The sequence below is a fragment of the Lactuca sativa genome, chromosome 2 (genome assembly GCF_002870075.4).
Source record: "Lactuca sativa cultivar Salinas chromosome 2, Lsat_Salinas_v11, whole genome shotgun sequence".
NCBI lineage: Eukaryota > Viridiplantae > Streptophyta > Magnoliopsida > Asterales > Asteraceae > Lactuca > Lactuca sativa.
This window is the reverse complement of record NC_056624.2, coordinates 61,623,183-61,645,685: the sequence shown is the minus strand read 5'-3', so window position 1 is coordinate 61,645,685 and position 22,503 is coordinate 61,623,183.

Genomic DNA, 22,503 nt, shown 5'->3' with positions numbered 1-22,503 from the left:
TGCATCAAGGCCAACATTATCTCCAATAGCATGTCCAACCTCCTCCCACCAATCATGTGTACTGTCTTTCAGAAGGCAGGAACCAAGTCAGACCTTGTCCCCCTCGGGACAACGGCTGGTGCAAAAGGCGTTGGGGTCCCGAACCCCATGATAGTCTGCAGCTCCACAAGCTTGGAACTCCCTGAATGTCATCGTGCACGCCCCTATCATGGCAGCCATCTCGGTGCGTAATTTTCCTAACCTCTCGTCAAGAATCTCCATAATACCCTCCTTGACCGTGTTGAAGATCACATGAGTCTAATCAATGATACTATGCATAATCTCAGATGAGATGAACTCCCTCATCTGATGATCAAGCTGCCCAGCTCCAGAGCCCGAGCATGATCCCTCACCGGTTGGGGAGCTGCCAGCTGGTCTAGTGCGTAGCGTCACCATACTGAAAATACACCATAACAAAAATCAAAATACTCATCATAACTCGAGGGATCTCATATACTATAGTTCCCTGGCTTCATCTCAGTCTTCTTTGATTAGAGTATGGATCCTCTGCCTTTAGTAGTACAAGCCCATACTACCTTCCACATCTATTCGTACTTTCCTCAAGAACTGCCTTGACTCCACCAAGTCCCTTTCACTACTACTGCTCTCTTTTCTAATCTCATCCTAGGCTTGCCCTAGCGTAATCTCCGAACCACTCTCCGCCATCAGCTGCATAAGAAGTCCCTGCTAAATCCCCCTAACTAGCTCACAAATACCATTACATATCACTAAGACCAGATAATTCTCTGAATGAGAGGTCCTACCTTACAACGGTTAGACTCAGACAAGAGCTGAGAAATAGAGCTAAACTTATCCTTCTGAAATTATTTAGTCCTCGTAATATGTAACTCAACATAGTCGTTTACTAGTTAGTTAAAGATAATCAGGACTCCTAAAAGCACAAAGCAAGCAGCATTCGAGCATTGACTAACCATAATCATGCATATCCTAATTAGGCCATCATATCACTGACTAATTAGTACTAGCATGCAGTTCATAAGGCTCATACTATAGGCATACAAGGCATCCTTCATAGATCCTTAGCACTAATATAGCATGCAATTCACATACAAATACATCAAGCATACAAGTCATCCTTTCTAGATCCTTAGCCCCTAATCTAGCATGCAGTTCTCATAAGCAAATCATATCCAAACAAGCATGTATGGGTAATTTAGGAGAACTTACTTGAGCTTTGCTGATTGCATGTACCACACCCTTTTCTCTTTTCCAAAATCCTTTTTATAAAAATGGTTTTCCTTGGAAATTTTTATACTAAGACCTCAGTTTGAGTCCAGACATACCCAAGAGTATGCCTGAATCCCTCAAACCAAGGCTCTAATACCAACTAGTAACATCCCAAAAATCATGACCAAAAATTTCATTTTTATTTATTAACATCACCATAATTAGCAAAATCATTTCATCCAAAAACATAAGTCATAGTATCAAATCAGAGTATCAAATCAAAACTCATATCAGTATATCAGAGTAAAAACATCCCTGGCTAAACAAAATGGTGTGTACAATGCAGCCATCCCGAACTCTTCCCTTTGTTACCAGAAGTACCTGAAACCAAAACTGAAAACTGCAACCATGAAGCTTAGTGAGTCTCCCCAAACTGCCACATACCATACACATAATCACATAATAACGTATCATGGGCCTAGCCCGCTTCATTGGGCCCCGCCCAACATCGGACCGTAATACGGCATTGGGCCCCGCCCGGCATCAAGCAAAGCTCGGTATACATATAAACAAATCAACAATACACATAAATAATCACATAGCATAAACATATAAACATATCTCGGGCCCCGCTCGTCATCAGACCGAAATCCGGAAACATATAAACATTCCTCGGGCATTGCCCCGCATCGGACCGGAGTCCGGTTACATATAAAATAGACACATGCAAGAAACACAAAGACATCAAGCATACAAACATTCCTCGGGCACTACCCGACATCAAATAGGAATCTGGAACATATAAACCTACATCGGGTAGTGCCCAGCATCAGACCTCGGTCTGGAACATACTAGCATACATATACGAGCCGAAATTGTTGCCTTCGACCCATTCATACAGGAGGAAAATCACTTCACTTTTAGATAATAGTTAAAGCGTCTCTACCTGGAATTAGCTCTACTCGCTCCCTGAATAAAAACAACCCCTTAGATACCATTCCAAACTCGTAAACCTTAAGGGTCTACTCTGGTCAAGTTAATGTCTAGTCAAAGTCAATGTCAAGTCAACTGCTCCGAGTTGACTAAACTCGTCGAGTTTACCCTTCAACTCGTTGAGTTCCCTTGAATCATAAAAACGTGAAATCGCGATCTAACACGTTGAGTTTTCATCCAACTCGCTGAGTTTCTCTTTCTCAACAGAAACGAGACTTTCCTGGTACAACTTGTCGAGCTCCCTTGTGGACTCGCCGAGTTCCTTCAACAGAATCAGGAATGTTCTAGCAGACTCGTCAAGTTCCTCTGTGAACTCGCCGAGTTCTTTTTATTTCTAGCCTATTCAACCCTTTCCTTAGATCTAAGGTTCCATAATATAGATCTACATTGCTTCCATAGCATATTTCTGTAAAGTCGACAACTTGATGGCTTTGCATGCCTCAAATGGACCCAATCTCGAGATATAACAACCTAGTTCTATGGACATGGTCTCTTCGTGGACAAGAACGGGTTTAGGACCCTTTTTATGGATCGAAGGACCAAATAACACTAAGAATTGATGTTTGTAGCATCAGAACTATGTAGGTTATCATGCTTCCAACAATGGGGTCAAAAAGACCTATAAAACAAGACTAAGAGAGATCTAAGCTTTTAATCATCAAGTTAGGGACTTTTTACCTCAGAAAGTTGCTAATGATGGAAGATATCCCAGATCTAGTGCTTCCCCATAAGCTTAATGACCTTCTAGTTCTTCCAAGTCCTTCACCAAGCACAAAAACACACAAAAATCCACTCAAAACCTCAAGTTTCTCACCAAGGAGCTAACAATACGATTTAGGGTTTCAGGGAGGCTGATGAGAGGCTGAGGGAACAGATTAAGTCCTTTAAATAGGGAGCAAAACCCTAGAAATTAGGTTTTCATCCTAGTCGGTCTACTCGTCGAGTTGAGGCCTCTCAATTTGTCGAGTAGGTTACTTAAATCACGCGGTTCTGTCAATCTCTACTCGACGAGATTGGGGCTTTTAGATCGTCGATTTGTTGTGTAAATATGGCTAAATTATAAATTAAATGCATACCAGGAACCATGCATTACACGTAAGCATGAAGCTTAGTGAGTTTCTGTAACATCCTAAAATTTACAACCAAAAATTTCATTTTAAATTAAGTAATTATAAAACCATTTGTCTGAAAACAATCATAATATTACTAATATCAAAAGCTAATGTATCGATAGGCAAAACATGTCAAGATAAAAGAATATCAAAGTGTAAATCTCAAAGATCTCATGTACGGAAATCCTGCTGTGATGCGTTGCAATCATGTCGGCTCCATTCCCTTCAAAGAGGAAGTACCTGAACCCAAAACTGAAAACCGTAAGCACAAAGCTTAGTGAGTTCCCTCATCATACCACATATCATACACTAATAATATTGTCGGGCATATCTGGGTTCCCAGGCTACCCTACTGAACATATCTGGGTGCTCAACCTACCCATGTCAGGCATACAGGGGTGCCGGACCTACCCCTATCAAGCATATTTGGGTGCTTGACCTACCCTGCCAGGCATATCTGGGTGCCCGACCTACCCTTCGGTTTATTTCAACCAACTACGAGGACTATTTCACCCTTACTACTAACACATAATAACATAGCATAACATACTCTCAGGCATATTTGGGTGCCCGACCTACCCTCCGATTTATCTCCACTGGCTACGGGGTCTAACCTACCCCTACTACCACTATCACATAATATCATAGAATAGTGGAAGATAAAGCATAATAGATAATGGCATATCAGTCAATTATCACAAAGACAATCATCTCAACTATAGTTAACTACTAGTGAGTCGGTATTGGCGCCTTCGACCCACTTATACTGGAAGGTAACTCACCTCAATGTCGTGAAGTAGTTGAACTATCCTCGGCTCTGAAATTAACCCCACTCAACTCCTACACATAAAAGATTTCCTTTAAATTCCCTTTCATAGTCATAACCCCCTTAAGGGTCAACTTTGTTCAAAGTCAAAGTCAAAGTCAACACCCTGGTCAAAGTCAACATTCTAGTCAAAGTCAACATTATGGGTTGACTCAACACGCCGAGTTAGTCCATCAACTCTCTGGGTTCCATGAATCATAAACCCTGAAATAGAGATCCAACTCATCAAGTTCCTCTTATCCATAGAATCGGGACATCTCCAGTCAACTCGTCAAGTCATCCTTGAACTCGTCGAGTTTTCTTTACAGAATTGGGACATGTTGACCCAACTCATCGAGTTCCTCTATGGAATCGACGAGTTCTTCAGGCTGTTAATCCATCTTAATAGATTAAACTCCTCTCCTTCAGATCTAAGATCCACACTCCATCTACATCCTAAAAATGTCCTTTTAAGGGTAAAGTTTCTAACTTTGCCCGTTAATAGCATTCCTTAATGGGTTTAGCTAAAACCCTAACTCTTTAAGACCAAGATCTTGATCCAAAAGCCATTTATACTTCAAGCTAAGGCATACAAACTCAGATGTAGACCCTAGACATTACATGAACACGTAAAGTCTCAGACTTTCTCTCCATGCATGGCCTTTTGGATTTTAGAAGGCCAAAATGACATCCTTAAGCTTGCATGGGGCTTCAATGGCCATAAAGTTTACATCTTTATGCCATGAAGGCCCTCCAAGGTCCTAGATTTAGAAGTATACTCACTTGGGACGTCCATTTCCCAAGGACCATGCTACTTGGACCAAAAACTCAATAAAAATGAAGATGAAGAGATGTAAGTAATCAGTAAGCAAGTTTGAGACTTGCTTACTTTAAATGCGGCAAATGGAGTGAAGTTTCCAGATCTACTCTCTTCTTCTTGAGTCCTCAAGCTTCTTCTTCTTCCACAAGCTTCAAATGCTCATGTTTTCTCTCAAAAATGACTCACAAGCTCACACAAGGCATTAGGGTTACGAGATTTAGGATTTGGGACGTGGAGGCTATAAATGAGGCCAGCCTTTGGAGGTTAAGGTGTTTAAATAGGGTGCAAAACCCAGGATATTAGGGTTTCATTTTTCCATCCTTACTCGTCGAGTTTAGGCTCTCAACTCGTAGATTAGACTTTACAACCCACGTCCAATTTTCATTCCTACTCGATGAGTTTGGGGCCTCCAACTCGTCGAGTTTCCATACAAAAGTGAATAAATTTTGATCTAAAACATATACCAGGAACCGGGCATTACAAATCTCCCCCACTTACTTTAGACTTCATCCTCAAAGTCTATTGTGTCTTGTAATAGCTCTGGATAGTGTTCCCTCTTCTCATCCTCCGGCTCCCTAGTCCATTCTGAGCCCTTATGGTGCTGCCACTGCACCTTCACCAACTCCACCCTCTTGTTCCTTAGATCCTTTGTCTTCCTGTCGAGGATGGCTACTAGTCGCTCGATGTAGTTCAGGCTGCCATCCACCTAAATATCCTTTAAAGGCACCACTGTGGAGTCGTCTACTAAGCACTTCCACATTTGGGAAACATGAAAGGTGATGTGGATCTGACTAAGCTCGGCTGGCAGATCCAGTCGATACGTAACCCGACCCACCCGGGCCAATACCCTGAATGGACCAATGTATCTGGGGCCCAACTTGCCCCGCTTCCCGAACCAGATGACACCTTTCCAAGGTAAAACCTTTAAGAGGACCATATATCCTACCTGAAACTCTAGGTCTAATCTACGTCTGTCGGCATAGCACTTCTGCTGACTTTGGGCTATCCGGAGTCTACTCCGGACCTGCTGGATCTTCTCCATTATCTTGAATACCACTTCGGTACTCCCTATGACCCTCTGTCCAACCTCACCCCAACATATCGGGGTTTTGCACTTCCTCTCATAAAGCATCTCGAATGGAGGACGATCAATGTTGGCGTGGTAGTTATTATTGTAGGAAAACTCTGCCAAGGGAAGGTAGGTATCCCAGATACCACCGAAGTCTAGAACGCATGCTTGTAGCATATCCTCCAAGGTCTGGATGGTCCTCTCGCTTTGTCTATCCGCTTGTAGGTGAAAAGTCGTGCTAAAGTGAAGACGAGTCCCCAACTCATCGTGAAATTTCTTCCAAAATCTGGAAGTGAACCGTACATCTTGATCAGAAATCACTGAAACTGGCACGCCATGTCGAGCTACTACCTCCCTGATGTAGATGTCAGCCAGCTTCTCGGCCGAAATGCTCTCCTAAATCGGAATAAAATGAGCACTCTTGGTCAATCGATCCACGATGACCCAAATCGAATCCACTCCCTGTGAAGTCTTGCGAAGATTCGTGATAAAATCCATAGTAATGTCCTCCCATTTCCACACGAGGATATCCAACGGATGCGTATTTCCATGAGGTCTTTGGTGCTCGGCCTTGACCTTCCTACACGTGAAGCATCGCTCCACTTACCAAGCTATGTCCCGCTTCATGCAAGGCCACCAATAATCAGGGCGAAGATCCCGATACATCTTCGTCGCCCCAAGATGGATGGAGAACCTCGACTTCTGAGTCTCATCCATCAGAACCTGATGTACCCCGCCTCAGAAAGGAATCCATACCCTCCGATGCAGGGTCAATAACGCACGGCCGTCATAATCAAATGAGGCCACCTGGCCTACGATCCGCTCACATTTTCGGCGCTCTTCCTTCATACCCTCAACCTGCGCCTCCCGAATATGCTCCAAAAGTGGAGTCACTACTATCATCCTCAGGCAGATGTATCTGATCAGGGTTGCGAATGCCTTGCGGCTAAGTGCATCGGCCACAACGTTAGCCTTCCCTGGGTGGTAGAGGATCTCACAGTCGTAATCCTTCACCACGTCCAACCATCGCCACTGCCTCATGTTTAGATTTGGCTGGTCCCTCAGACACCTCAGGCTCTTGTGGTCTGTGTAAATGTGACAATGGACCCCATAAAGGTAGTGTCGCCAAATCTTGAGGGTGAAAATAACCGACCCCAACTCCAGGTTGTGCATTCGCTAATTTGCCTCGTGAGGCTTCACCTGCGTCGAGGCGTAGGCGATGACGTGCCCCCTTTTCATCAAGATTGCGCCCAAACCCAAGATGGACGCATCACAATAAACTAAAAAAATCCTCAACACCCTTTAGCAGGGCTAAAATCGGCACCTCGCGCAACCTCTACCTCAAAGTCTCGAACGTTGCCTGCTGCTCAGGCCCCCAGCAAAAATACAACGGCCTTCTTCGTTAGCCGGGTCATGGGTACCGCTATCTTGGAGAAATCCTGAATGAATCTCCGATAATAACCTGCTAGCTCTAGGAAACTCTAAATCTCATATGGAAACTTCGGAACTCCCACCTCATCATGGCCTCTACTTTGGCCGGGTCCACCAGAATACCGTTCTGGTTGACAAGGTGCCCCAAGAACTACACCTCGCGCAACCAGAACTCGCACTTGGAGAACATGGCGTACAAGCTCCCCTTCCTCAGGGTATCTGTGACATCCCTATTTTCATAGCCAGAAAAGACCGATTTTGTTTATGCTTTATAAAAATCAGAGTACTTCTTTTAATAAAAATGTTGCGGAATTTGTTCCCATAAAAACATGATAAATACGTTATCAAAGCATTTTCGAAGAAATATATTTTTATTCATTTAAAACATTTGGGATGTCATCGTCAATACAGAAACATAGGCATAAACAGAACTTACATTCATTTACACTAGTGATCTACATCTCTTTTAAATCTCTTAGTGCAAAGTAGCTTCGTATCGACACCTTTGATACAAATAAGTTGGAGTGGGCCTCTACTACCATTCACACCTACTCATACTCGTCTCAAGTATTGTCTCGCAGTCCTCCAAGTTATTATCAGAAAAACAATCTTAACACATACAAATGTGTCCAAACAATCATATAATTTTCTCTAGACTCTACTAGGACTTCTTCCATGCGTATCTTCAATCATCAATTCTGTTTCAACCCGGTTGGTGGTGGAAATTTCAGACGATGGGATAACTTCATGGATTCTACCAAAAAACTTTCTTTCTTCTAATCGAAAGTGAACTTCTCCCGTACTAGACGTATTAATTAATAGACGCATTCTAAAGGAAAGATATCACTCTTAAAATATATTCCGATAGGTATCATCCACTATCGTAAGCCTTCTCATTTCCTCCATTTGCTCAGTCTGCTATGAGTCCTTATCATGACATTCTATACACCAAAGCAGGCGTTCGGTGTATCTAGACAAGAATATAGATAGAGGAAGATTTAGACGCATATTCCTCCGTATTACTCCAAAAAGTTACATGTCAGTTATAATATCATAATTAAACGTTTAGAAACCTGAGCACATAAAATTTCTAGATCTGGTCGGCAACAGCCATAGATCCGATCAAACGATATCATAAAGCATCACAAATCATTTAGCACATAAAATCATATTAGACATCTTTCCTAATTAAGCTAGTGCTTGTGTCTACTCAAGTGTACATCCTAAAATATATTAGACACACTCCTCACGATCATCGCTTAGCATTCTAAGTTTAAGTCTATAAATAAATCATTATTCCTAGTTCGCTTAAACTAATGCTCTGATACCAACTGTGACATCCCCATTTTCACGGCCAGAAAAGACCGATTTTGTTTATGCTTTATAAAAATCATAGTACTTCGGAATTTGTTCCCAGAAAAACATGATAAATATGTTATCAAATCATTTTCGAAGAAATGTATTTTTATTCATTTAAAACATTTGGGATGTCATCGTCGATACAGAAACATAAGCATAAACAAAACTTACATTCATTTACACTAGTGATCTACATCTCTTTTAAATCTCTTAGTGCAAAGTAGCTTCGTATCGACACCTGTGATACAAATAAGTTGGAGTGGGTCAGGTTGGGAAACCTGGTGAGTACATATGATTTTCAACCCACAATAATATAAATATTATATTTAAGCATCAAACAATCAACCCGATTACCCATCCCCGTTATCTTCTTTGATATTCCTTAAAGAATTATCTTAAGGGTCATCTCCTATATCATATTTACCTCTCATCTTTTTACCTCACATTTCCTTATATGCTCGTTCCTAAGGCATGAATACGTAGTTACAACGTCGCCTGAACTCGTAATTCGTAGTAAGGGTTAGAGTATCATCACATGAATCTACAGTCACAACATCACCTGGACTTGTAATTCATCACCTAAAAGTTATAAGTCTGTTGGTGTTTCCACGGGTTGTCTAGAATAGTCCGTGGTCGCCATCGATACTCTAGTAGATGACTACATCTCCAAATTGTCGGACAAGGTTATAGTATCTTTCATCCTACATCATCGATTCATCATCACCTATCCATCACCTAATTATCATCACCTTCCTATCATCACCTATCTCTCATCATTTTATTTCATCACACACAAACTATTTCATCTACCCATGTTTTATCCCAACATATTTGTAGATATAAAATAAATATATATTTAAATCATTTAAAACATGTATAAAATTATTCATCCATCACAGACAGCAAGTATTCAGATAATATGCACACATAGCACGTAATTTATATAAAATACTTCATATCTATGTGTAACATGAAAGGGACCATGCACTCACTTGAAAAGGTGGTGAATCCGAACTCAGACAGCGCTTCGTTTCTTAAAAAAAAAAAATCTTCGACGAAACCTAGTACTATTACCACTAGAGTTTTGTATATTATTCGCCGAAACTAATTAATAGTCTAGCTATTATTACTATTATATAAGCGTTAAAAAATACTTATATAACCTATAATAATAGTCCAAGTACTTATTATAAGTTCCTAATAATGTTACTACAATTAAATAAACGATATATTAAAAAATAGCGTAGTCGTAGCTCACTTACAGCAGGTTTTATAGAAAATCGGGCTTTGCTTGGAGCAAAGTTCCTGAGCCGAAAAGCTCTTCTTCTCGGAGTCGTCGAGCACTCTGGGGCTTTTGCCTCGTGCTAGGGAGGTTCCCTAGGCTTTTCGGGGGGTTTCGGGGCTAGAGAGAGGTTCTAGAGAGAGAGAGTAAAAAGAAGAAAGAATGGGAAATGTGTGAAGAAAATGAGGGTGTGAGAGGTTTTATTTATAGGTTGAAAATGGCTGAACTTGGTGCCACATGTGACCATCTAGTGGCAAGACTTGGGGAGAAAGCAATGGCCAAAATTGTGCCACATCACCCATTTTCGCACAGTACACTTCCGACTTCTAAAATCCGTAACTTTCACATACGAGCTCCGTTTTTGACGTTCTTTATATCCACGTGTAGGTAAAAATAATATCTACAACTTTTATTTTGACTCTGTCAGCTAATTCTTGACCGATCTTAAATTTAACAGTACGAGGAGATTATACAGTTAAATGTCCGCGTAAAATTCATAACTTCTACATACATACTTTGTTTTCGTCTGTCTTTTTACCGTTGAGTTCATATTAATGAGATCTTCAATTCTCATTTAGGTTGCATAGGCCATAAACCGCTCGAACTAAAATTCGAGTTACATGCCGTGCACTGTTATGCCAAATCTTAGAAAATTCATAACTTCCTCATACGAAGTCAGATTTGGGCGTTCTTTTTTTGTATGTTCTCGGTTTAACGTATACTACAACTTTTATTTAGGTATCTAAGGCTAAAAAGTCCTTTATCAAAATTTCACTATTTACGTCTCGCAGTGTCGTGTCGGTTTTGCCGTAAAACTTTGATGGTCCATAACTTCTTCGTTATAACTCGGATTTCGGCGTTCTTTATATGTACGGAACCCTTGAGACGTATTCTACAAGTTGGTTAAGATTATTTATTCTAAATAATATTTTGTAAAAAAGTCATTTTCGACCCCTATTATCTCTAAATTGACTAGCCCGGATCTATGGGTGTTACAGTATCCAACACCTCTCACAAGTGATCCTCGTGCTGCTCATGCATCTTGGAATAAACATAGATGTCATCAATAAAGAATATCACAGACTGACCCAACATCAGTTTGCATATGCGGTTCATGAGGTTCATGAACACAGCAGAGGCATTGGTGAGCCCAAAGGGCATCACCACGAACTCATAGTGGCCATAGCGAGTCCGAAAAGTATTCTTCTGTATGTCCTCATCTCTGACTCGCATCTGGTGATAGCATGAACGCAAATCTATCTTGGAAAACCATGATTCCCTATAAAGTGGGTCGAAGAGATCGTCAATCGTTGGGAGTGGGTAATGTTTCTTCAACATTACCTTATTCAGCTCCCGGTAATCTATACACATCTGATGTGACCCGTCCTTCTTTTTCTTCTTCACAAACAGGATCGGGACTCCCCAAGGCGAACTGCTCGGCCTGATAAATCCCTTGTCTAACAGCTTCTGTAATTGTGTAGACAACTCCTGCATCTCGGGAGAATCCAACTGATACGGTGCCTTGGCTATCAGAGTCGCACCCGGAACTAGGTCAATCCTGAACTCCACCTGTCTCTCCGGAGGTATCCCAAGAAACTCCTCTGGGAACATATCCAGATATTCTCTCACAACTTGAACATCAATCATGGTCGCCTTACCCGCCTCCCGTGTATCGATAACATAGGCGCCATAACTTGTGCAACCATGTTAAAGGTAGCGCCTAGCCCTCGCTGCTGAACACAAAGTTGGCCCATGATGTGGCCTCTCACCCTAAATCACTAACTCTCCCTTAATTGGGGTCCTAACATGAACCAAATGTTGCTAACAATCAATCACTTCCCCATTAGGTCTCAACCAATCCATGCCCATGATAACCTTTTTCCCACACAAAGGGATGCGGACCAAATCCACGAGGTAACATTCGTCATACATCTTCTGGACATAATCTCTGTAAACCTCTAATGCCCGGAGAGATCGGTCATCAACAATCTCAACCTCTAGAGGACAATCCAACATGTCTAAATACTCAACTAACCTCTTTATGAGCACAAGATATACAAATGATCAGGTAGCCCCCGAATCAAACAACACCTGTACTGGGATACTGTTCACTTGGAATGATCCTAAGCAAAACACATAAAATATAAATATCAAAACCGACATGTAATAAAAGTTTAGTAGTATAAAACATACCCATCACCACATCCGATGTGGCACGCGCCTCCTCGGTGGTCAACTGGAAGGCTCGGCTCCTCACCACTGGAGCATCTGACTTGTCCTATCGGCCATCTGTGATCCACATAATCGTTGGAGCTGGCGCTGCCACTTGAACTCCTGATGTCAATCTCGGGAAGGCCTTTTTATGGCCCCTATGATTGTAATGAATGCAAATCAGGTCTAATGTCTGAATGGTGGGGGTAGGGGCTATGCAATCCCTGCTAAAGTGCCCATTCTTGTTGCACTTGTAGCAGCCCGATCCCCCAACTCTGCAAACTTCCTTGTGTGGCCTGCCGCATTTCCCATAGTCACTCTGACCCTGCTGGCCCTTCGACCTCGAATCGAATCCCTTGGGTTTCTTCCCAGAAACCCCATTCCTCTGCCCAGTCTCCGCCTTCCTCTTTCTGAGGTGCTCTATGTCAATCTCCCCCTCTCTCGCATTGGCTAACATATCCTCTAAAGTCAGGCATTCTGAGTAGCTGACATGTTTCCGAATGTCAGATCTCAACATATCATGGTATCGGGTCTTCTTCATCTCCTCTTCACTTGCGTACTGAGGCACCATTAAAACCCTCTCCCTGAAATTGATGGTAATCTCTGCCACTGACTCAGTAGTTTGTCTCATATCCAAGAACTCCCTGGCTAGCTGTTGGATCTCCACAGCCAGCGCAAACTCGACTCAAAATCTGGTCAAAAAGTCCGACCAGGTCATAGCCTCAATGGCTGGGGCTCCCAACATATCACTGACTGCCTCCCACTAGTGTCTAGCCCGCTCTTTCAAACAAGCAGCAGCAAACCTGACCTTCGATCCCTCAGGGTAGAAGCTCGTCACTTGCGTAGAATCAATGTCCACGATCCATCGTCTCGCCAAAATGGGGTCCTTCACCCACTGAAGTCTGGCGCTCCGCATCCCCTGAAATCCTTGAAGGAGAGCGTGTGAGTCCCTTTCTGGCCAAGTGCAATGTCGCTCCTGAATGCCCTAACGTGATCCTCCATTAGCTCAATGATCTCTTCCTTGATCGACCCGAAAATCGCTGAGGTCGCCTCAAGGATGCCTCTCGTAATCTCAGATCTAATAAACTCGCACAATCCGTCATCATCCGGCTCGAAACCTGTAGCCGAACCTGACCCATACCCTGAACCTCCTAAGTCGTGACATGTCACCAACATTCTAAAACAAACACAAAATTGTCAGGGTCATACATAACCTCGAGAGGTTTCACACACTACAAGTTTCCTAGTGTAATCTCAGCTCTTCTTGATTTTAGTATGAATCCTCTGCTTTTATTAGTATAGGCCCATACTACCTTCCACATCTATCTGTACTTTCCTCAAGAATTATAACATCCCAAAAATCATGACTAAAAATTTCCTTTTTAAAGACATTAAATAAGCCATAAGTAACAAATCATTTCATTCTTAAGCAAAGGTTTATATCAAATTAGAGTATCATCTCAAAACATATTCTTTTATCAGAGTAAACATCCCAGGCTAAACTTCTTGGTGTATGCCATGCGATCATCCCGAGCTCTTCCATCCGCTACCGGAAGTACCTAAAACCAAAACTGAAAATTGTAATCATGAAGCTTAGTGAGTTCCCCAACCTACCACATAGCATAACCACATACATATAACCACATACTGGCCCCCCATCCACTGCATCGGGCCTTGCCCGGCATTGGGCCGCGCCCAGCATCAGGCCCCGCCCGGCATCCAGCCTCGCCTAGCATCAGGCCTCGCCTGGCATCCAGCCTCGCTCGGTATACATACATGTCTCTCTTAGGCCCTGCCTGTCTCCGGGTCTCGACCGCTATACACATACATACAATCAAATAGCATCGTAGTACATAAATAAACACACTCCAACCGCACCTTGATCTAAGGCCTCGCCTAACATGGGCCCCGCCCCTGGTATACTACTGGGAAGTTGTGGAACCTCGTCCATACTCCTGATAGTAGTGAGATACGGGCCCCCGCCCACACTCACTCCCTTCCTATCATGGGCCTTGCCCCTACTCTACTAATATCCAGATATGGAACCCCATCCATACTCAGCGAGTGATGAGATGCAGGACCTTGCCCACACTCACCTCCCTACCAGGCACACACAAGTATCACATAGACAACAAGTATAATCTAACATATAACATAAGAACCTTCCTCGGGCGTCCGGAAACATACTATCATCTAACATACTTTGGGCTTACCTCGACATCGGACCCTTGGTCCGGACCTATCATACCGACACATGTAGATATCACAAAAACCTCTAGCATCATAACATTCCTCGAGCCTCGCCCAACATCAGGTCGTAACCCAGAACATATAGCAATAAGTGCCTAAGGCTAACCCCCGGGTCTTCCTTCTATACATAAACATAAACATAATGGACCGACATTGTGGCCGTAGACCCATGCACACAGAGAGGAGACTCACCTCGCACAGCTGAAGACTGATTGAAACACTTCTGACTGCTAACCGGTAACTCCTGAACTGTTGATCCTTCGTCTCCCCGAACTATCAATACCCAAAATAACACTTAGACCACAATACCCTCAAAAGTCAAACCAGGTCAAACTTGGTCAAAGTGAATCGGTCAAAGTCAACGCTCCGAGTAGACTTCAACTTGCCGAGTTGACCCACCAACTCGTCGATTCCCACAATTTACATATTACTTCTGGACTCCGATCCTACTCGTCGAGTCTTCCTTGAGCTCGTCGATTTCACCTTCAAACACGTCAGGATCCTTATTCAATTGACTCGCCAAGTTCACCTTTGAACTCGTCAAGTCCATCTTCATAACTTAGGGATATTGCCTTAGACTTGCCGAGTTCGTTCCTTGAACTCATCGAGTACGATGATCTTCAAGTCCATAATGAACCCAACTGGATGAGACCTCTTTTATATTCAACGACCTTACACAAAAACAGGAAATATTGGGGAAGCACGACCCGACTCGCCGAGTCTAAAGAACAACACATTGATTCCCCTTAGGTATAACTCTATTCAGACGATTTCTTAAGCCAACCATCGCTCCCAAAGGTAGATCCAACCACCTAGAGCATGCTTTCCACGTAAAGTTGCAACCTTTACGTATAAAAAATTCCCAAAATCCAAAACTAAGCTACAAGGAAGGGTTTTCTATGTAGGAGGGCTTCAAGCCTCAAAAGCTTGAGACTTTAAAGCATTAGGGACCTTGGAGAGTCCATATCTGAAGTTGCAAACTTCAGATCATGCTCCATGCAAGCACTAGCCACAAATGTGCTTGAAAAGGCCATGAAGCTCAAGATGAAGGGATATATCAAATGAATGCTCAAGGTAACAACTTGCTACCTTCAATTAGCTGCCAAATTGAAGTAAGAGCTGGATCTACACTCCCTTCCTTCATCCTTGCTTCCAATCCTCCAAGATGTGCACTCCAAGTAAACTTTTATCTTTGCAAAGCTCAAGAAATGAAGTTGGGTGGCTAGGGTTTTGTTTTTGGACTTGAGAGGGTAGTAAGGGGTTGAGTGAGAGGTCTCATGTTCTTTAAATAGGGTACAAGGCTCGAATTTAGGGTTTTCCAAACTCCGACCAACTCGCCGAGTCAGTCCTCTGACTCGCCGAGTAGGCCACTTAACTCGCGACCCCAAAACCCGCTTCTACTCGTCGATTCAACCCATCTACTCGACGATTTGCTTCCTGATTTTAAGGCTTTTCTTTCCTTTCTAGGTCTTCTGAATTCAGGGTGTTACAAGAATTACCTTGACTCCACCAAGTCCCTTTTTACTACTACTGCTTGCTGCACTAATCTCATCCTAGGCTTACCCTAAGGTAATCTCTGACCCACTCTCCGCCATCAGCTGCATAAGAAGTCCCTGTTATATTTCCCTAACTAGCTTGCGAATACCATTACATATTCCTCAGACCAAATAATTCTTCAAATGAGTGGTCTCTCCCTATAATGGTTAGACTTAGATGAAAGTTGTGAAATAGGGCTAACCCTAACCTTCTGAAATTATTTAATCCTTGTAATATGTAACTTAACATATTCATTTACTGGTTAGTTAAAGATAAATAGGACTCCTAATAGCACAAAGCAAGCAACATTTGGGCATTGAGTAACCCAAACCAAGCATATCCTAATCAGGTTATCATATCACTAACTAGTCAGTACTATCATGTAGTTTAATAAGCACATACAGTGGGCACATAAGGCATATTCCTAGATCCTTAGCCCTAATCTAGCATGCAGTTCTCATACTCATACAGTAGGCAAATAAGGCATCCTTCCTAAATCCTTAGCCCTAAAATTTATTTGCGACCAAAATATTCATTTTAAATTAAGTAATTATTAAACCATTTGTCCGAAAACAATAATAATATCACTCATATCCAAAGCCAATGTATCGATAGTCAAAACATGTCATGATAAAACAACATCAGAGTGTAAATCCTAAAGATGTCATGTGGGGAAATCCTGGTGTGATGCACTGCAATCATGCCGACTCATTTCCCTTCGAAAAGAAAGTACCTGAAACCAAAACTAAAAACCATAAGCACAAAGCTTAGTGAGTTCCCCCATCATACCACATACCATACAATAATCATATTACCAGGCATATCTAGGTGCCCGGCCTACCCTGCTAAACATATATGGGTGCTCAACCTACCCATGTCAGGCATACATGGGTGCCTGACCTACCACTGTCAAGCATATCTGGGTGCTTGACCTACCCTTCCAGGCATATCTGTCACACCCCCGAACCAGACGGCGAAAACGTCCGGGGGCTGTCGTGACTCAATTGAATACCATAACATTGAATATATATGAAACGTAACAACATTCGTCACCATGCATTAATATAGTACAACCAGTAGAGTTTACATGAAGTACATTGTTTAAACATTACATTCCCAAAAATAAATTGTTCGATTCATAAATAAACTGCTAGCCATCACTGAACATGATTTCCTCTGTTTCACTGGTTCCCTGAGAATACAAGTATTTTGAAAAACGTCAACATATGAAATGTTGGTGAGTTCATAAGCGGTATTTGAAGAAAAAACAATGTTTCGTATCGTTTGAAAACCCCCAGAAAATCCGATATTTTCTGAAAAGAAAAGCTTTAGAAAACGTTTGTGAAGATCCATAGGTATGCTTGTTTGTTTCTATACTTGTAAAAATTGTTCATTAAAATTGTATGCATTTCGAATCCGTATGTATTGAAAACCCTAGGAATACCCGATGTTTTCCTAATTCCTTGAATTCCATGAAGTCACATTGAAACCATTGCATAGCGCGTAGTGTCAGTCCCAGGCGACGTTGGATTATTTTTGAGCATGATTAATTGCTACAAACACGCATTACACAAACGACCAGTTTATAGCTATACTAACGATCCCGTAGGCTTCGTCCGTACTAATCACGTTATCCAATCGCCCTGACTATGTGTAGTCCCACATCCGAAGAGAAAGAGGACACGAAGGCCTCGATGACTCCATTAACCGGTTGGGGATAAAAATGTACGAGGGGTCCCAAACCCGCCTCGCATGAAATATAGACTTTACTAGCAATACCAAAGGACTCTTGGGGACCAGTAGTATACAAGCCATTGAAAGTCCTTTTACGTTGTGTCAGGTCGGTAAAACCCAACACTTCGTAAGATGGAGGTCTTCGGGCCTTAAGATCAGGTCATTAGGCTAGCTAGGCCCAACAAACAAGATTTTACACTTTTGGGGCCCAAAGATGGTGCGTAGACGTCTGTGCACACTCGCATGTATATTGAATTCCCAAACGTTATTTGTATGAATCGTAGTGTCGTCGTGTTAGTAGTTTCGGATTTTTATTGGTTCGAGACCGAACCAATTCGTTTAACAACGACTTTTGGTATTGTTGTGTATTGTATTTCGTCGATAGTCGCAGTGCCATTATTTGATCCAATTGCATGCATTGAATTAGCCTTGAAAATTTTCTGTTTTCAGCCCCTCATTGTTTGTAAAATTTACTTTTTCAACCCTTTAATTAAATACTTTCCGGTTTGGTCCTTAAATCAATCTTCTTGACATTTTAACACCAAAAATTATTGCAATTGATATTTTTCAGCATATTTTTCAATGAAAACAGTGTAAGTCCCTGAAATTTCAGTTTTCTTCGTTATAACCCTTCTTTTCGCATCTTTGACAATTTTGGCCCAAATTGTGAAATTCTTGCAACTTTGGTCCTTTTTAAATTTAAAAAGCATTTTAAACCTTTGAAAAGGACTTGTAACACTTATAGTCTACTGTTTTACAGAAAAACACAGTTTTGGCCCTCCAAAACAGAAAATTTCGCATAATGGGCCTCATTGGGCCGAAAATGTCATTTTTAGCCCATTAAGCTTGAAATTAATGTTTTTAATCCTCTAAATGAGTATATTTCCAGAAATTGTTTTATTGAAACTGTTTTGACACACCTCATCCATCAGAATTCGTGATATGTCAATTTGGGCCCTTAATTTTGTATTTTTCACATTTTAGGTCCAAAAATTGTGTTTTTAGTCCAAAGAAATTGTTACTAAGCCATTTAGCTATTTTTCTAGAAACACTTTGTATGTAGAAATATATTTGATGCTAAAATCATTTAACATAAGGTATATCTCGGTTTTGAGGGGTTTTATGGCTAGATCCAACATTATAACACACAAAAGCACACATATAAGCATGGAAATCATACAAAGCATACAAAACACATATAGATCTACACTTTCACTTGTATTCCCCCCCCCCCCCCACAAAACTCATAAAAACAGAAAATAGGGGGTATGAAGCTCACCTTGGTGTGTGATTTCGGTTTTTGAAGAAAAGATGGAAGAAAACTTGGTGATTTTTGGCCTTAGCACTCTTTCCTTGAAGATCTCGAGTTTGGTATGCTTCTAAGATGTAAGATCACGATTTTTGCATGGATTAGGAAAAGATTTTGATGTCAAAAAGAATCTAAGTCATAGATCCAAACATAATCTTACCTTAGATGAAGAATTTGTGGGAATTTCCTCTTGAATGCTCCCTAAATTTCGTGATCTTTAAGTGGAGAGGGAGGAGTGTTCTTGAGAGAGTTTGAGAGATTTTTGTGAGTGTGTGTGTGTTTGAAGTGGCTGAGAGTGAGAGAGAGAGAGAGAGAAAGAAGAGATGACCTTTGAAGTGATATGCATGGAGATATGGACTAAGTTGCATGGATATCCAAAAGACAATAATGAGGTGGCAAACCAAAGTCAACTCTCTTCCTTTTCTTGGGTTTGGGCCTTGGGCCGAGATTTTGGAAGGGAAAGGAAAAAAAAATTGGGCCTTTGCCCCTAAGCCCAATATTAGAGTTAATCTTGGGTATGTTTTAAGTCTAAAGGAATGTGGTAGGATTTTTATATTTTTATTGGACTAGTTTAGGTTATTCATGTATCAAGGCTTTTAATTCATTTCATTCTAGGTCCAACATGACCCAAAATGTTGAAATAAATTAGTGTGGGTCCAATTAGAGCCCAATTAGGGTTCTAAGCCCATGATAGTTTAATTGGAAGCTTATTGGTCCATTTGGATTCAATAAGGAAGTCCTAGTCCAAAATGGACTTAAACAAGGACTTCTAGGGTCTCCAATTGTTTGATGACTATTTGTAGTACTTTGTATGATGTATTTGATTGAAGTTTTTGATGTCATAATCATAGGTGTTACACATGTTCTTAAGCTTTTGATTCACATTAGCTTGAGTGTATAGGTTACATGACACAAAATTTCCAGTTGTGACATCATCCCCCCGTTAGAGGGAATTTCATCCCGAAATTCTGTTTGAAAGCTAGATTTGAGAATGCTAGAATAGGTGAGAGTACTTTTGCTTCATTTGATCTTCGCGTTCCCACGTGAATTCTGGCCCACGCTTTGCGTTCCACCGTACCTTCACGATCGGGATGCGACTTTGCTTAGTACGCTTCACCTCCCTGTCCATGATCTCGATTGGTTCTTCGACGAACAGGAGATTCTCATTGATTTCGATTTCGTCAAGAGGAATGACAACGGTTTCATCTGATAGGCACTTCTTCAGATTAGAGACATGAAACACGGGGTGTACACCGTTTAGCTCCACGGGTAGTTGTAGTCTGTATGCTACTGGGCCTATTCGGGCGACGATTTCGAAAGGTCCAATGTATCGTGGGTTCAACTTTCCCCGTTTTCCGAAACGTATAACCCCTTTCCAGGGTGAGACTTTCAACAGTACTCGATCACCAACCTGGAATTCTAAGGGCTTTCGCCGTTTATCGGCGTAGCTCTTTTGTCGGTCACGCGATACTTGTAATCGAGATCTGATCTGGACGATCTTTTCCGTGGTTTCGCGAATGATCTCCGGTCCTGTTAGTGCCTTGTCCGACGTATGCGTTCTTGCTAGCTGGGTGTCACCTACTTCAGCCCAACATAACGGTGATCTACATTTACGCCCGTACAGTGCTTCGAAAGGAGCCACCTTGATGCTCGAATGGTAACTATTGTTATATGAGAACTCGATCAATGGTAGGTGGGTATCCCAAGACTTTCCAAAGTCTATCACACATGCACGAAGCATGTCTTCAAGCGTTTGAATGGTTCGTTCACTTTGACCGTCCGTTTGTGGGTGATATGCGGTGCTCATATCGAGATGAGTCCCCATTGCCTTGTGGAGTGATTGCCAAAAGCGCGATGTGAACCTACTGTCCCTATCCGAGATGATAGATTTTGGCACTCCATGGAGTCTTACGATTTCTCGTAGGCACAAACGCGTCAGTCTCTCCATCTTGTAGGATTCTTTGATTGGCAGGAAATGGGCAGATTTCGTCAGTCGGTTGATTATTACCCATATGGTGTCCAGTCCGTCCGACGTCTTGGGCAGCTTGGTCACGAAATCCATAGAAATCCCCTCCCATTTCCACTCAGGGATTGCCGGTTGCTGTAACAATCCGGAAGGTTTCTGGTACTCCACCTTTACTCTGGCGTACGTAAGGCACTTACCAACATAGGTCGCGATTTCCGCCTTCATGTTAGGCCACCAATAGTGTTGTTTAATGTCCAAATACATCTTGTCCGAACCGGGATGAATGGAGTAACGTGTCTTGTGGGCTTCCTTCATAATGGTCTCCCTAAATCCTCCGATTTTTGGGACCCAAATACGGTTCATGAAGTAGTATACCCCCATTCTCTTTTGCTTCTAGGTTCTTTTCCATCCCGCGCAATGCCTTGCTAATTCTATTTTCCGTCTTCATAGCCTCCGACTGGACTGATGCAATTTGAGTGGCCAGATGAGATTGAATGGTTATCGAGAGAGTTTTCGTATGGCGATTAGAGTACTCCTTCCGACTTAATGCATCAGCTACCACGTTGGCCTTGCCTGGATGGTACTTGATCTCGCATTCGTAGTCGTTTAGTAATTCCACCCATCTTCGTTGTCTCATGTTCAGCTCTTTCTGATTCAGGATGTGCTGGAGGCTCTTGTGGTCCGTGAAGATGGTGCACTTTGTACCGTACAGGTAGTGCCTCCAAATTTTCAGAGCGAAGACCACGGCTCCCAGTTCTAGGTCATGGGTCGTGTAATTTACTTCATGCGTCTTTAGCTGGCGGGACGCATATGCTATCACTCTTCCACATTGCATGAGAACGCAACCTAAGCCCTGATTCGACGCGTCACAGTAGACCACAAAATCTTCCATTCCTTCAGGTAGAGATAGTACAGGAGCACTACAGAGAGCTTGCTTCAAGGTTCGAAACGCAATTTCTTGTCGGTCTGTCCATTTGAATGGCACGCCCTTTTGCGTAAGCAAGGTAAGCGGCTTGGCGATCTTAGAGAAGTTTTGGATGAATCTCCTATAGTAGCCTGCTAGGCCTAAGAACTGACGAATTTCTGTGGGCATAGTCGGAGTTGCCCATCCTTCCACGGCTTTGACCTTAGAGGGATCCACATGAATTCCGTCTTGACTGACTACGTGGCCTAGAAAATTCACGCTCCGGAGCCAGAACTCACACTTAGAGAGTTTGGCGTAAAGCTTTTCCGATCGCAGAGTCTCTAGGACTTGTCGGAGATGTTGGCCATGCTCCTCTTTGCTTCGAGAATAGACGAGGATGTCATCGATAAACACAATAATGAAGTTGTCAAGGAACGGTCGACAGATTCGATTCATTAGGTCCATGAATGCGGCAGGTGCATTTGTTAGACCGAA